At 47.2% G+C, this 15,930-nt stretch overlaps 1 protein-coding gene across 3 annotated transcripts in view; it reads right to left on the bottom strand.

Moving 5' to 3' along the window:
* LOC141270554 (uncharacterized) overlaps positions 1 to 12,307 on the bottom strand; it is a 41,006-nt gene extending 28,699 nt beyond the window's left edge. For 2 of the 3 annotated variants that reach the window (XM_073680621.1, XM_073680622.1), the window contains exon 1: positions 12,219 to 12,307. The gene's annotated coding sequence lies outside the window, so the exon portion shown is untranslated. The remainder of the gene's footprint in view (positions 1 to 12,218) is intronic. The other variant, XM_073680623.1, reaches the window with a different exon arrangement.
* Between the last annotated feature and the right edge of the window lie 3,623 nt (positions 12,308 to 15,930).

Consider the following 15,930-nt stretch of genomic DNA (forward strand, 5'->3'; position numbering starts at 1 on the left):
CCTCTTCAGCCTCCATCTCAGAAATGACCGCATCAGTCACAAGCTGGAAGCACTGCAGCACTGCCTCAGCCAAGCGGCAACAGGCTGTGCTGAAGCTAATATGCTTGGGTGACAAACCGCACAATGCTGAAGAGTTGTGGACAGCTCTGAAAGAGCATGCAGATCTGTGGCTCAACCTACAGCCAGGCATGGTCGTGTGACAATGGCCGGAACCTGGTGGCAGCTCTGAGAGCTCACACACGTACCACGCCTGGCACATGTGCTTAACCTCGTGGTTCAGCGGTTTCTCAAATCCTACCCGGAGCTGCCGGATCTGCTTGTTAAAGTACACCGCCTGTGTGCCCATTTTAGAAAGTCACCTACAGCTTCCGCCGCCCTTGCTGTGTTTCAGCAGCATTTGCAGCTTCCGGCTCACAGACTGGTGTGTGATGTCCCCACGCGTTGGAACTCTACACTGCAGATGCTGGAAAGGACTTGTGAGTAGAAGAGGGCAGTTGTTGAGTACCAGCATCAACAAGGCCGTCGGTATTCAGTTCAGACTCCACACAAGACCTCAGGAGTGGACAGGGATGTCAGACATATGTACCATCCTCCAAAACTTTGAGGACTCCACCAAGATGGTGAGCGGCGATGACGCCATAATTAGCGTCACCATCCCGCTTCTCTGTCTTCTGAAACGCTCTCTGCTCACAATCAAAGTGGATGCATTGCAGGCGAAGCACGATGAGATGGAGCAAGGAACCATACAGGGTGATTACACACAACCCAGCCTCACCTCATTCCAATGTGGATTGGGTGACAATGAGGAAGAAGAGGAAGAACAGGAGCAAGTTTCATGCGCTATAGACAGTACTACCTGCACAACTGTCTGTTCAGCGTGGATGGCCAGAGAACAGAGAGGAGGAGGAGAGCATGGTCAGTCATCCTCTTGGTGAGGACACGGAAGTCTTGCCTGTTAGCAGTCTGGCACGCATGGCTTAGTTCATTTTACGCTGCCTTTCCCATGACCCTCGCGTCATCAAAATTTTTGGTGACAGTCATTACTGGTTAGTGACACTTCTAGACCCACGCTACAAGGAGAACTTTATATCTCTTATTCCTGAAGCGGACAGGTCTACAAAAATGGGGCAGTACCAGAAGGCCCTTGTTGCGGAACTACTAAAAAAATTCCCATCTGAAAACGCTGGCAGCAGAGGTCACAGTTCATTGGACAACCAATGAGTACAGACGAGAGAGACACAAATGCAATCCAGCAGAGGCAGGGGAACACTGTCAAAGTTCTGGGACAGTTTTCTCAGACCCTCCCATCGCACAGGCTCTGAGGTGCGGGGTACTCTCACAAGCAGTGCAAAGTTTGGGAAGATGCTGAGAGATTACCTTGCCAACCGTACAAACGTCCTCCGTGATTCCTCTATGCCTTTGAGGTCCTGGACTGCCCTGCCGCTAGCGTTTTATCAGAGAGGGTTTTTAGTGCCGCTGGTGGAATTATAACTGATAAGTGCATCTGCCTGCCAACTGAAAATGCTGACAGGCTGACTCTTATAAAAATGAACAAGGGCTGGATTGGGCCAGACTTCTCAACACCACCAAATGATAGCAGCGTAACAAACTCAAATCCAGTGTCTTTTTTAGGAGGTGTATTCCTATGCACCTCTTCACACCCACACATGGGTATACGCTTCCTGATTTTGGCTATTTGCTCTTGTCCTCCTCCTTCTCCTCATCCTCCAGCACCATATCACCAGGGTGACCGTGGTCCGTGATGCAACACCCGCATAATTTTTTTAAAGGGTGTTTATGATGCCAGTAAAAAAAATAATAATTATACAGTATGTGTTACGAAACTGCAACTCCACACTAGGGCAGAAGAGGGAAAAGCTGTCCCTTCACTAGGTCTAGACTGAAGCCCTTTCGGTGGAGTGGGCAACCTATTCCTAGCGAATAGACCCACCAACGTTTCCTAGACTAAACTCAAAAGAAGAACTAAAGGAAGAGGGGAAGGAGACCCTGAAAGAACGAAGGACTGGGAAAAAAACAAACAGGTGACCTCCTAGTAGAAAACTAGAGGAAGCTGCAGAAACGAAAAAGGGAATAAAGGAATCTCAGCAGGCAGAACTAGAGGATCCAAGAACTGCACAAAACTAAACACAGAAAGGACTACTACCAAACCTCCTAGCCAGAACTCTCGTGGATTAACACTGTTGTCCACCTAGGAGGCAGGTGCTGGGTAATAAAGGGTGATACAATCATCTGACCTTAGTCAAAACCAACAACAGGGGAAAAAGACCAACAGCCAGAAAACCACAACAAAATGGCGAATGGTCCCAAAGAAACAGATTCTAACAGTATGTTCATGTATACCCTCCAGGGGTAAATGTTTGTCAGCCCATACACTTAGTGCATGGGCATTACAAGTATAGGAGACCCGCTCCTTTCTAATGGGAACATTTTTTTATGAGGCCCTCTAAATCCCTTCCAAGGGGCATTGGAGTGCCTCCCAATTTTTGGCAGCCCTTGCGTTCACTGCATAGGCCAACACTATGGGAGACCCTCTCCTTTCTAATGGGAACATGTCGTACTTGTTACTGTGGCCCTGCTCTATGTGCCTTTAAATTCTTAGTGGAGTTTTTCCTAAAATTGGTCAGCTATTGGACTCACAACATACCCTATAACTGTATAGCAGACTCTCTCATTTCTAATGGGAACATGTCGTACTTGTTACTGTGGCCCTGCTCTATGAGTCTTTAAATTCTGTTTTTTTTTCCAAATTTTGGCAGCCCTTGCAGTCACAGCATGGGCATTACCACTATAGGAGACCCGCTCCTTATAATGGGAACATTTTTTTTTACTGAGACCCTCCTCTATGTCTCTTCAAAGGGGTATTGGGTTGCGTCCAAATTTTTGACAGCCCTTGCAGTCACTGCATACGCAATAACAGTATAGGAGACACACTTGTTAATAATGGGAACAACAAAGCATAGCCGGCTGATGGCTCTCTAACAATAGCGAGGGCCGTCTGCTGGCCTTTTAAGAATAGTAAGGGCTGTCTGATGGCCTTATAAAAGCAGGTTTTATGACTTTCAGAGTCCCTCCATCATAAATGAAACAGGATGTGTCTGATGATATGTCACACACCACATTGCCAGATAAGTTTGTAAAATGTTAAAATGAAATTTCCCGGTGAATGCATTTGTCTTCAAAAAATAACGTAAAAAAAACCCAAAAAAACAATAGGATCTTTCTTTAGTATAAAAACAGCGTCGCCAATTTAACCTCAATGTAGTCACATTGTTCAGCTCCTGCACCTCCTCCTCCATCTCCGAAATGACCACATCAGTCACAAGCTGACAGCACTGCAGCACTGCCTTGGCCAAGCTGCTTAATGCTTAGGTGACAAACCGCCCAGCGCTGCAGAGTTGTTCAAAACTGTAACACAGCAGCCTGATCTGTGGCTCTCACTGCTGAACATACAGCCAGGCATGGTCATGTGAGACAATGGGCGGAACCTGGTGACGGAGAAATGACAGCCGGAGTAGATACAGTTTCCCTCTTTGCCAGTCCTTTCACCGAGCTAAAGAATATGGCTGTGGTGAAATACAACTCAGCAAAAAAAGCTGTGGACTGGCTCCGTACCGTCCCTGGCCACATTCACCTGTCCACGTGTTTGTGGTTAGGCGGTCCTTCCTAGTAAGTGCACTGGGGAGAGCACAGGTAATGTTGTGGGACCCATGCTTGTGGAAGGCGGAGATGATACCAGGAGAAATAGTGGCGGCTGGGGACCGAGTATGGACACCCGGCCGCCGGCATGAGGTTAGGAAAAGCTTCCGCCTCCACGATCCTAAAAGGCCACATTTCAAGTGAAAGCAGCTTTAGTGGACTTCCTGGGAGAAATTACAGCTGGGTAGATATGGTTTCCCAAGTCCTTTCACCAAGCTAAAGAATATGGCTGTGGTGAAATACAACTCAACAAAAAAAAGCTGTGGACTGGCTCCATACCATCCCTGGCCACATTCACCTGTCCATGTGTTTGTGGTTAGGCAGTCCTTCACAGTAAGTGCACTGGGGAGAGCACGGGTAATGTTGTGGGACCCGTGCTTGTGGAAGGCGGAGACGATACCGGGAAAAATAGTGGCGGCTGGGGACCGAATATGGATACCCGGTTGCCGCCAGCATAAGATTGTGGACAGCTTCCGCCTCCACGAACCTAAAAGGCCACATTTAAAGTGCAAGCAGCTGTCAAAAATTTGGCAATATAGTATTGCAGCCTGTGGGTGGGTGGCTGGCTGCATACTTGCGCTTGCATTCCAATGAATGGGGTAGTGACAACTGAACACTGCACTGGGACAAGGGCGTGGACGGTGATTGTTGCAAGTCTGCAACGACAGGTGCATGGCGGGAGGGATCTTCGCATGCGCCAAGGATCATTTATGATGGGCACACTTTTAGGCAGTGACCTGGGAGTCAGAAATGCTTCCAGAGGTCTTCCCCATGCTGTTCCCATGTCTTTTCAGCACTGTATGCTTGTGTCTGATGATGAGTCACACACCACATGGCCAGATAAGGTTGTAAAATGTTAAAATGACATTTCCCAGTTAATGCATTTGTCTTGGTTGAAAGCAATGCAAAAGAGCAAAAACGAATCAAAAACGCTAATGTGAACATAGCCCAAGGTGTGGAGGAGTATTTTTGGTTTTGGTTATTTATTTTACCTTATATACAAGTCATTACCCTGGAAAGGATGTTCCTTAACATATTTCCCAGGAAAATCCATTTTGGTTTCGTTTTTGTATGTTTTATTGTGAGTCCGTAAAAGTGGCGTAATACCTCTGACAATGTTGTTGACAGCAGTGACCTGGGAGTCAGAAATGCTTCCAGGGGTCTTCCCCATGCTGTTCCCATGTCATTTGAGCACTGTTCCTGTCGATTTGGGCAATTTTTAGGCCCTCTGCAGACCACCGTGGGGAGCAGCATGAAAAATACTTGAGTTTCCCATAGACTTACATAGGTCTCATTGCTTGGGTCGAGTACCCGAGTATTCCAATTTGCTCGACCCGAGCAACGAGTACCCGAGCATTTTAGTGCTCGCTCATCACTAATAAAGAGTGAGTAAAGTAGAAACTGCATGAATATGAGGAACTTGTCTGATCTCTATGTCCTTGTGTACAGAACTATTCTTCTGTATAACATATGTGATGTCGCTGGAGCCCTAATATTTCTGTACAGGGGTTTCTGTAGAGATAATCTTACCCCAGCATTATAGATCGGGAGAAGGGAGAAAGGGATTGGGGACATTTTATTGCAATTTCCTTTTAACCCCTTTCTGACCCAGGGCGTATTAATACTTATCTGTGCCCTGGGCCTTATGGGCCTGATACGTATAAATAGACCCTGGCGATTTCGCCCGCACACAAGCGGTGCGGGCGAGATCGCCGCCGGGTGTCAGCTGATTGTTACAGCTGACACCCGGTGCTATGTGCAGGGAGCAGTCCCGCACCACTCCCGGCACATTAACCCCCGAAATGCTGCGATCGATTCTGGTGGCAAGAGGAGGTAAGCCCTATACTTACCTTCTCTGCCGGCGTCTCGCGGCGTCTGAGTCCGGTCCCGGTTGTTGCCATGGGGACCCGACGTCATCATGACAACAAACGGGACACCAGGAGGCAGGAAGTTGCTTTGGTCATGCGCAGTGCACCACCAAAGTAACTTCTCCCTGTGCAGCGCTGACAGGCTGCATGGGATAGGGAGCTGCTACCCTCTATGCCATGCAGCCGATTAGGCTGCAAAAAGTGAAAGTCCTATAGTGGGACAATGTGAAAAAGTAAGAAAAATGTCAGAAAGTGAAAAAAAAATGTAGAAAAAAAATTGTAAAAATGTAAAAAAAAAAAAAAATGAATATAATAATAATAAAAAAATAAAAATATATTGTACCCATAAATAAATAATCTTCTGAAAAAAAAAATAAACCAATAAAAGTACACATATTTGGTATCGCCGCGTCCGGAACGACCTGACCTATAAAACTGTCCCACTAGTTAACCCCTCTAGTGAACACGGTTAAAAAAAAAAAAAAAAAAAAAAAAACTAAAAATAAAACGATGTTTTATCATCATACCGCCAAACAAAATATGGAATAAAACGCGATCAAAAAGATGAATGTAAATAAAAATGGTACCGCTGAAAACGTCATCTTGTCCCGCAAAAAACAAGCTGCCATACAGCTCCAACAGCCGAAAAATAAAAAAGTTACAGCCCTCAGAATAAAGCGATGCAAAAACAATTATTTTTTCTATAAAATATTTTTTATTGTGTAAAAGCACCAAAATATATATAAAAAAAATATATAAATGTGGTACTGCTGTAAACGTAGTGACCCGAAGAATAAAGCTACCTTAACAATTTTACCACACGCAGAACGGCATAAAAAAATAAATCCTGAATTGTTGTTTTTTGTTTATTCTGTCTTCTAAAAATCAAAATAGAAAGCGATCAAAAAATGTCACGTGCCCGAAAATGGTACCAATAAAAACGTCAACTTGTCCCGCTAAAAACAAGCCGTCACATGACTCTGTCGACCGAAATATGGAAAAATTATAGCTCTCAAAATATGGCGATGCAAAAACTAGTCTTTGCAAAAAAATGCGTCTTTTAGTGCGTGACAGCTGTCAATCATAAAAACCCGATATGAATCTGGCATCGCTGTAATTGCACCGACCCAAAGAATAAAAACGTTTAATTACTTATACAGCACGAGGAACGGTGTAAGAAATAAACTTTAGGGTTAGGGTTGTGCTAGGGTTAGGGTTAGGGTTGGGCTAGGGATAGGCTAGGGTTGTGTTAGGGTTGGGTTAGGGTTGTGCTAGGGTTAGGGTTGGGATTGTTTCAGAAGTAAAGAAAAAAAAAAATGCTAACGATATGGCGACTAATGTTGAGCGCAAGTGCTCGCTACTTGAGTTTGCATCGGGTGCTCGGGTATGCACCAAGTATAGCGGGTGCTCGAGTGACATGCTCGAGTCTCCGCCCCAAATGTTTTGCAGCTGTTATACAGCCAAAAAAACCTTGCGGGGATTGCCTGCCATGCACGAGTGATCCCCGCATGTTTTTTTTGGGTGTCTAATAACCGTGAAACATGCGGGGCAGGGACTCGAGCATGTCACTTGAGTACCCGCGATACTTGGTGCATACCCGAGCACCCGATGCAAACTCAAGTAGCGAGCACTCGCACTCAAGACTAATGCCAACTTATTCAATATGATGACCTAATGTTATCAAATTCTGTGTCGTACCTCTGGGTTCAAAATGTTCACTATACCCCTTAATAAAATCCTTGAGGGGTCTAGTTCCAAAATGGAGTCACTAGGTGGAGGGAAGGGGGGGTGGTTTCCACTATTTAGGCTTATCTAGGTAAGTTCCCTAAGGGGTCTAGTTTCCAAAATGGGGTCCCTTGTGGGGGTTTCCATTGTTTAGGCACATCAGGGGCTCCCCAAAAGCAATATGGTGTCCGCTAATTATTCAAGCAAATTTTACATTCAAAAAGTCAAATGGCACTCCTTCCCTTCCGAGCCCTGTCATGCGCCCAAACAGTGGTTTTCCCCCACATATGGGCTATCTGCATTCTCAGGGGAAATTGCACAACAAATTTTGGGGTCCATTTTTTCCTGTTACCCCTGCGAAAATAAAAAAAATTGGGTCTAAAGTAACATTTTTGTGAAAAAAGTTAAATGTTCATTTTTTTCTTCCACATTCCAAAAATTCCTGTGAAGAACGTGAAGGGTTAATAAACTTCTTGAATGTGGTTTTGAGCACCTTGAGGGGTGCAGTTTTTAGAATGGTATTACTTTTGGGTACTTTCTGTCATAAAGGCCCCTCAAAGTGACTTCAAATGTGATGTGGTCCCTAAAAAAATGGTTTTGTAAATTTTGTTGTAAAAATGAGAAATCGCTGGTCCACTTTTAACCCTTATAGCTCCCTACTAAAAAAAAAAAATTTGGTTCCAAAATTGTGCTGATCTAAAGTAGACATGAGGGAAATGTTATTTATTAATTATTTTGTGTGACATACAGTACAGACCAAAAGGGCCAACAAGTGCTAAGCATCTCTGGGAACTCCTTCAAGATTGTTGGAAGACCATTTCCGGTGACTACCTCTTGAAGCTCATCAAGAGAATACAAAGAGTGTGCAAAGCAGTCATCAAAGCAAAAGGTGGCTACTTTGAAGAACCTAGAATATAAGACATATTTTCAGTTGTTTCACACTTTTTTTTATTAAGTATATAATTCCACATGTGTTAATTCATAGTTTTGATGCCTTCAGTTTGAATGTACAATTTTCATAGTCATGAAAATACAGAAAAATCTTTAAATGAGGTGTGTCCAAACTTTTGGTCTGTACTGTAGTTTGGTACACCTACACTAACTAGAAACAAGCAAATCTCTCTCTAGCTCAGTAGCACCTCTCCCTACACTGTCTGATTCCGGAGTGACTGTGACGAGCACAGCGGCGCCAGGTCTGACATAGACCTGATGACGCTGTGCAGCCAGCCACAACCAACATGGCTACGGCATTACAGTGTGAGGCAGACAATCACTGCATGTTCATCGATGCTCTAAAGAGTATCTCTCTGATTTAAGGGCATAAAAATTAAAATTTTGAAAATTGCGAAATTTTCTAAATTTTTGCCAACTTTCCGATTTTTTCACAAATAAACGCAAGTGATATCGAAGAAATTTTACCATTATGAAGTACAATATGACACGAAAAAACAATCTCAGAATTAGCGGGATCCGTTGAAGCGTTCCAGAGTAATTACCTCATAAAGTGACAGTGGTCAGAATTGTAAAAATTGGCCTGGTCATTAACGTGCAAACCACCCTCTGGGGTAAAGAGGTTAAAAAACTAATTAAAAATTGGTTTGTTTTCCCACCATGTTGTTTGTAGGAGGTAAAGAGCGGAGGCTGAAGATGTTTATCTCCAGAAGTCTACAAAAGAGGGAGGATTGGCAACTCCGAATGTCCTGGTCTATTCTGGGATTGGGAGCACTGTGGGAACATTACACTGTGTGGGGGCATCATACATACTGTATAAGGGGCATAATGGGGGCATTACACTGTGTGGGGCATCATACATCCTGCATAAGGGGCATAATGGGGGCATTACACTGTGTGGGGGCATCATAAATACTACATAAGGGGCATAATGGGGGCATTACACTGTGTGGGGGCATCATACATACTGCATAAGGGGCATAATGGGGGCATTACACTGTGTGGGGGCATCATACATACTGCATAAGGGGCATAATGGGGGCATTACACTGTGTGGGAGCATCATACATACTGCATAAGGGGCATAATGGGGGCATTATAATGTGTGGGGGCATCATACATCCTGCATAAGGGGCATTACACTGTGGGGGGCATCATATATCCTGCATAAGGGGCATTACACTGTGTGGGGGCATAATGGGGGCATTACACTGTGTGGGGGCATCATACATCCTGCATAAGGGGCATAATGGGGGCATTACACTGTGTGGGGGGCATAATGGGGGCATTACACTGTGTGGGGGTATCATACATACTGCATAAGGGGCATAATGGGAGCATTACACTGTGTGAGGCATCATACATCCTGCATAAGGGGCATAATGGGGGCATTACACTGTGTGAGGGCATCATGCATACTGCATAAGGGGCATTACACTGTGGGCGGCATCATACATCCTGCATAAGGGGCATAATGGGGGCATTACACCGTGTGGGGGCATCATACATACTGCATGAGGGGCATAATGGGGGCATTACACTGTGTGGGGGCATCATACATCCTGCATAAGGGGCATAATGGGGGCATTACACTGTGTGGGGGCATCATACATACTGTATAAGGGGCATTACACTGTGGGGGGCATCATACATCCTGCATAAGGGGCATTACACTGTGGGGGGCATCATACATCCTGCATAAGGGGCATAATGGGGGCATTACACCGTGTGGGGGCATCATACATACTGCATGAGGGGCATAATGGGGGCATTACACTGTGTGGGGGCATCATACATCCTGCATAAGGGGCATAATGGGGGCATTACACTGTGTGGGGGCATCATACATACTGTATAAGGGGCATTACACTGTGGGGGGAATCATACATCCTGCATAAGGGGCATTACACTGTGGGGGGCATCATACATCCTGCATAAGGGGCATTACACTGTGTGGGGGCATAATGGGGGCATTACACTGTGTGGGGGCATCATACATCCTGCATAAGGGGCATAACACTGTGTGGGGGGCATCATACATCCTGCATAAGAGGCATAATGGGGGCATTACACTGTGTGGGGGCATCATACATACTGTATAAGGGGCATTACACTGTGGGGGGAATCATACATCCTGCATAAGGGGCATTACACTGTGGGGGGCATCATACATCCTGCATAAGGGGCATTACACTGTGTGGGGGCATAATGGGGGCATTATAATGTGTGGGGGCATCATACATCCTGCATAAGGGGCATTACACTGTGGGGGGCATCATACATCCTGCATAAGGGGCATTACACTGTGTGGGGGCATAATGGGGGCATTACACTGTGTGGGGGCATCATACATCCTGCATAAGGGGCATAATGGGGGCATTACACTGTGTGGGGGGCATCATACATCCTGCATAAGAGGCATAATGGGGGCATTACACTGTGTGGGGGTATCATACATACTGCATAAGGGGCATAATGGGAGCATTACACTGTGTGAGGCATCATACATCCTGCATAAGGGGCATAATGGGGGCATTACACTGTGTGAGGGCATCATGCATACTGCATAAGGGGCATTACACTGTGGGCGGCATCATACATCCTGCATAAGGGGCATAATGGGGGCATTACACCGTGTGGGGGCATCATACATACTGCATGAGGGGCATAATGGGGGCATTACACTGTGTGGGGGCATCATACATCCTGCATAAGGGGCATAATGGGGGCATTACACTGTGTGGGGGCATCATACATACTGTATAAGGGGCATTACACTGTGGGGGGCATCATACATCCTGCATAAGGGGCATTACACTGTGGGGGGCATCATACATCCTGCATAAGGGGCATAATGGGGGCATTACACCGTGTGGGGGCATCATACATACTGCATGAGGGGCATAATGGGGGCATTACACTGTGTGGGGGCATCATACATCCTGCATAAGGGGCATAATGGGGGCATTACACTGTGTGGGGGCATCATACATACTGTATAAGGGGCATTACACTGTGGGGGGAATCATACATCCTGCATAAGGGGCATTACACTGTGGGGGGCATCATACATCCTGCATAAGGGGCATTACACTGTGTGGGGGCATAATGGGGGCATTACACTGTGTGGGGGCATCATACATCCTGCATAAGGGGCATAACACTGTGTGGGGGGCATCATACATCCTGCATAAGAGGCATAATGGGGGCATTACACTGTGTGGGGGCATCATACATACTGTATAAGGGGCATTACACTGTGGGGGGAATCATACATCCTGCATAAGGGGCATTACACTGTGGGGGGCATCATACATCCTGCATAAGGGGCATTACACTGTGTGGGGGCATAATGGGGGCATTACACTGTGTGGGGGCATCATACATCCTGCATAAGGGGCATAACACTGTGTGGGGGGCATCATACATCCTGCATAAGGGGCATAATGGGGGCATCATACATCCTGCATAAGGGGCATAAAGGGGGCATTACACTGTGTGGGGGCATCATACATACTGTATAAGGTGCATAATGGGGGCATTACACTGTGTGGGGGCATCATACATCCTGCATAAGGGGCATAATGGGGGCATTACACTGTGTGGGGGCATCATACATCCTGTATAAGGGGCATAATGGGGGCATTACACTGTGTGGGGGCATCATACATCCTGCATAAGGGGCATAATGGGGGCATTACACTGTGGGGACATCATACATCCTGCATAAGGGGCATAATGGGGACATTACACTGTGGGGCCAGTAAAGGGGTCCTGTACTATGAGAACAATACGTTTCCTCCCTTCCTGTCTCCATAGTTGGGTCGTATGTATCTATTACAGGAAACAGAACAAAAACCTTATGATTCTTATAAAGGGGCAACACAAGACCCCAAAAGAGTCTCCGTGCTGAAGGGGTTAATGCTCCCTGCACCCAGTAATGGGGTCTCCACATACCTCCACCTGCAGAGCCGCCACCACATATATGGCTGCTCTGTGCGCACAGGAGCTGTGATGAGGTCACAGGATGGGAGGAGTCAGGGGTCACATGATCAGGGGCCTCAGTGGATGCAGGACTCTGCTGTGCTGGTTGTCATGGTGCTGGATGAGCTGAAGTTTATGTGTGGGGTCAGGAGGGGTTTACAGTGTGGATGTAGCAGAGCCGTGTGTATACGAGGTGTACGGAGTGGAGCCGTGTGTGTACGAGGTGTACGGAGCAGAGCCGTGTGTGTACGAGGCGTACGGAGCGGAGCCGCGCGTGTACGAGGCGTACGGAGCGGAGCCGCGTGTGTACGAGGTGTACGGAGCGGAGCTGCGTGTGTACAAGGTGTACGGAGCGGAGCCGCGTGTGTACGAGGTGTACGGAGCAGAGCCGTGTGTATACGAGGTGTACGGAGCGGAGCCGCGTGTGTACGAGGCGTACGGAGCAGAGCCGCGTGTGTACGAGGTGTACGAAGCGGAGCCGCGTGTGTACGAGGTGTACGGAGCGGAGCCGCGCGTGTATTAGGTGTGCGGAGCGGAGCCGCACGTGTACCAGGTGTGCGGAGCGGAGCCGCGCGTGTACCAGGTGTACGGAGCGGAGCCGCGCGTGTACCAGGTGTACGGAGCGGAGCCGCGCGTGTACCAGGTGTACGGAGCAGAGCCGCGCGTATACGAGGTGTACGGAGCCGAGCGGCATGTGTACGAGGTGTACGGGGCGGAGCCGCGTGTGTACGAGGTGTACGGAGCGGAGCCGCGTGTGTACGAGGCGTACGGAGCGGAGCCGCGCGTGTACGAGGCGTACGGAGCGGAGCCGCGCGTGTACGAGGCGTACGGAGCGGAGCCGCGCGTGTACGAGACATACGGAGCGGAGCCGCGCGTGTACGAGGCGTACGGAGCGGAGCCGCGCGTGTACGAGGCGTACGGAGCGGAGCCGCGCGTGTACGAGGCGTACGGAGCGGAGCCGCGCGTGTACCAGGTGTACGGAGCGGAGCCGCGCGTGTACGAGGTGTACGGAGCCGAGCGGCATGTGTACGAGGTGTACGGGGCGGAGCCGCGTGTGTACGAGGTGTACGGAGCGGAGCCGCGTGTGTACGAGGCGTACGGAGCAGAGCCGCGCGTGTACGAGGTGTACGGAGCGAAGCCACGTGTGTACGAGATGTACGGAGCGGAGCCGCGTGTGTACGAGGTGTGCGGAGCGGAGCCGCGTGTGTGTACGAGGTGTACGGAGCGGAGCCGCGTGCGTACGAGGTGTACGGAGTGCAGCCACGTGTGTGTACGAGGCGTACGGAGCGGAGCCGCGTGTGTATGAGGTGTGCGGAGCGGAGCCGAGTGTGTACGAGGCGTACGGAGCGGAGCCGCGTGTGTACGAGGTGTGCGGAGCCGTGTGTGTACGAGGCGTACGGAGCGGAGCCGCACGTGTACGAGATGTACGGAGCAGAGCCGCGTGTACGAAAAATTTTTTTTTAGATATATTTTAATATATATATTCAATATTGGTTTAATGCACTATAGGTCGTCTGTAAGGTAAAACAAGATTTTATGGATAGCCTCCGATTTGTTTTTGTTGTTTATTTGTGAGGTTGGATTCATTTTAATTTTATTTTAACATTTTTATCATATTTCTTATCATTGTGCTTGTTATATCTTTTATGTTTTTATAGGTGTGTCTCCTGAATTTATATTTTGTGTTATTTGTCCCTGTTTTAACACATCTAGAATAATTTAATGATTGTGTATGTTCTATTTTATTAGTCTGTATAGTTACTGTTAGTTTCCAGTGTTTCCTGCAGTAATTGGGAATGCCAAGGGTTAAATGACATCACTAAATGGCTATTCTCTCTATTGGTCAATGTCCCTATAAATGGCACTGGCCACTTCCCTCTCTTGTCTGTAAACCCCACCTGAGGAAGACGGCAGGCTGCTGTTGAAACACATAGTGATTGTGTAATAAACAGGTCTGTATAACATCTCCTCTCTGAGAGTCTGCTTGCTACCTAGCGCTCCGTTCCTGACCAGGGAATGAGGGATGAGATATAGGCCAGAGCAGAACTTTAGACAGCTTGTTGAGTGACAGAGATGAGTTTGCATTGTATTCTGTAGTGATTGTTTAACCTAACCAGTGCAATGACTGACACAGGATAGAGGCATTGGTGAAGCAGCTTGATAGAAATACAACTCTGGTTGCTGCATTCAGAAGGGATTGGAGAGGAGACAGTTGGTTTAGCGGGAAACCGATTAGAAGAGAGGTGCAGTAGTGAATAAGAGCGACAGTAAGTTTTTGCAGAATCAAAGGTGAGAAAGAGTCGAATTGTGGAGATGTTTTTAAGGTGCAGGTGACATGAGTGAGTGAGTAATTTTCCAAGTTGAATAAAGGAAAGTTGTGTGTCAAATATGACTCCAAGACAGCAGGTGTGCCTAGTGGGAGTTATGGTGGCACCAGCTAAAGGAAATTGCAAAGTCAGTTTTACTTAGGTTAGTAGAGGGAGGAAACCGAAGGAGTTCATTTTTGGAGATATTAAGTTCAGGCTTTTGTTGAAGAATTATAATTAAAAAAAAAATTCCCATCTGACAACGCTGGTGGCAGAGGTCACAGACAGTTCATTGGACAAACAAGGAGTACAAGCAAGGGAGACACAAACCAGATGTGGCAGAGGCAGGAGAACGCTTTCAAAGGTCTGGGACAGTTTTCTCAGACCCTTCCAGCGCCCAGGCCCTGATACATGGGGTACTCTGTCAAGGAGGGAAAAGTTTTGGAAGATGCTGAAGGACTATCTTGGCGACGATGCCAGTGTCCTCCATGATTCCTCTCTGTCTCTGTGCCTTACAACTGTTGGGTATCCAAGCTGAACACGTAGCATGAACTGTCTTCCTACGCTTTGAAGGTCCTGGCCGCTAGCGTTTTGTCAGATGGTTTTTAGTGCCGCCGGGGGCATTATAACATAAAACTGATAGGCGCATCCAATGAAAATGCTGACAGGCTGACTCTTATAAAAATTAACAAGGGCTGGATTGGATCAGACTTCTCTCAACACCACCAGATGATAGCATCAAACATAAACTCAAATACAGTGGTTATTTTTTGGGGGGTCTATACCATGCACCCCTTCACACCCAGACATGGGTATACCCTTCAGGAATTGTTCTATTTTATGTCGCCCTCCTCCTTCCCCTCATCCTGCATCACCATATCACCAGGGAGACTGTGATGCAACACCCACATAATTTTTTTAAGGGTGCTTCTGATTAGAGACGAGCGAATATTTCAATATTGGTTTTGGATTACAATCGCCGTTTTTGCAATATTCGCCAATGTAATTGTCGAATATTCGCTGAACATTGCCAAACGCCATTGGAGTCAATGGATGCCAAAATCAAACGTATGCACAACACCTTCAAACAGGACCAAAAGCTGCCAAAACACATCAATTTAGGAGCAGTCACCAGGAAAGTGCCATCAATTGACCCAGAGTACAAGTAATATAATTATTATTTATTATTATAGCGCCATTTATTCCATTCAGCTTTACATGTGAAAAGAGGTCACTGACTGGTACAAGAGCAGAGAGGACCCTGCCTGTGAGGGCGCACAGTCTATAAAGGATGGGTGAGGGTACAGCTGGTCGTGCAGCGGAATGGTGGAGCGAGGGTTACTGCAGGTTGTAGGCTTGTCGGAAGAGGTGGGTCTTCA

This window comes from Phyllobates terribilis, unplaced genomic scaffold (assembly GCF_046119375.1).
Source record: "Phyllobates terribilis strain yellow unplaced genomic scaffold, ASM4611937v1 Scaffold_5__5_contigs__length_657084704, whole genome shotgun sequence".
NCBI lineage: Eukaryota > Metazoa > Chordata > Amphibia > Anura > Dendrobatidae > Phyllobates > Phyllobates terribilis.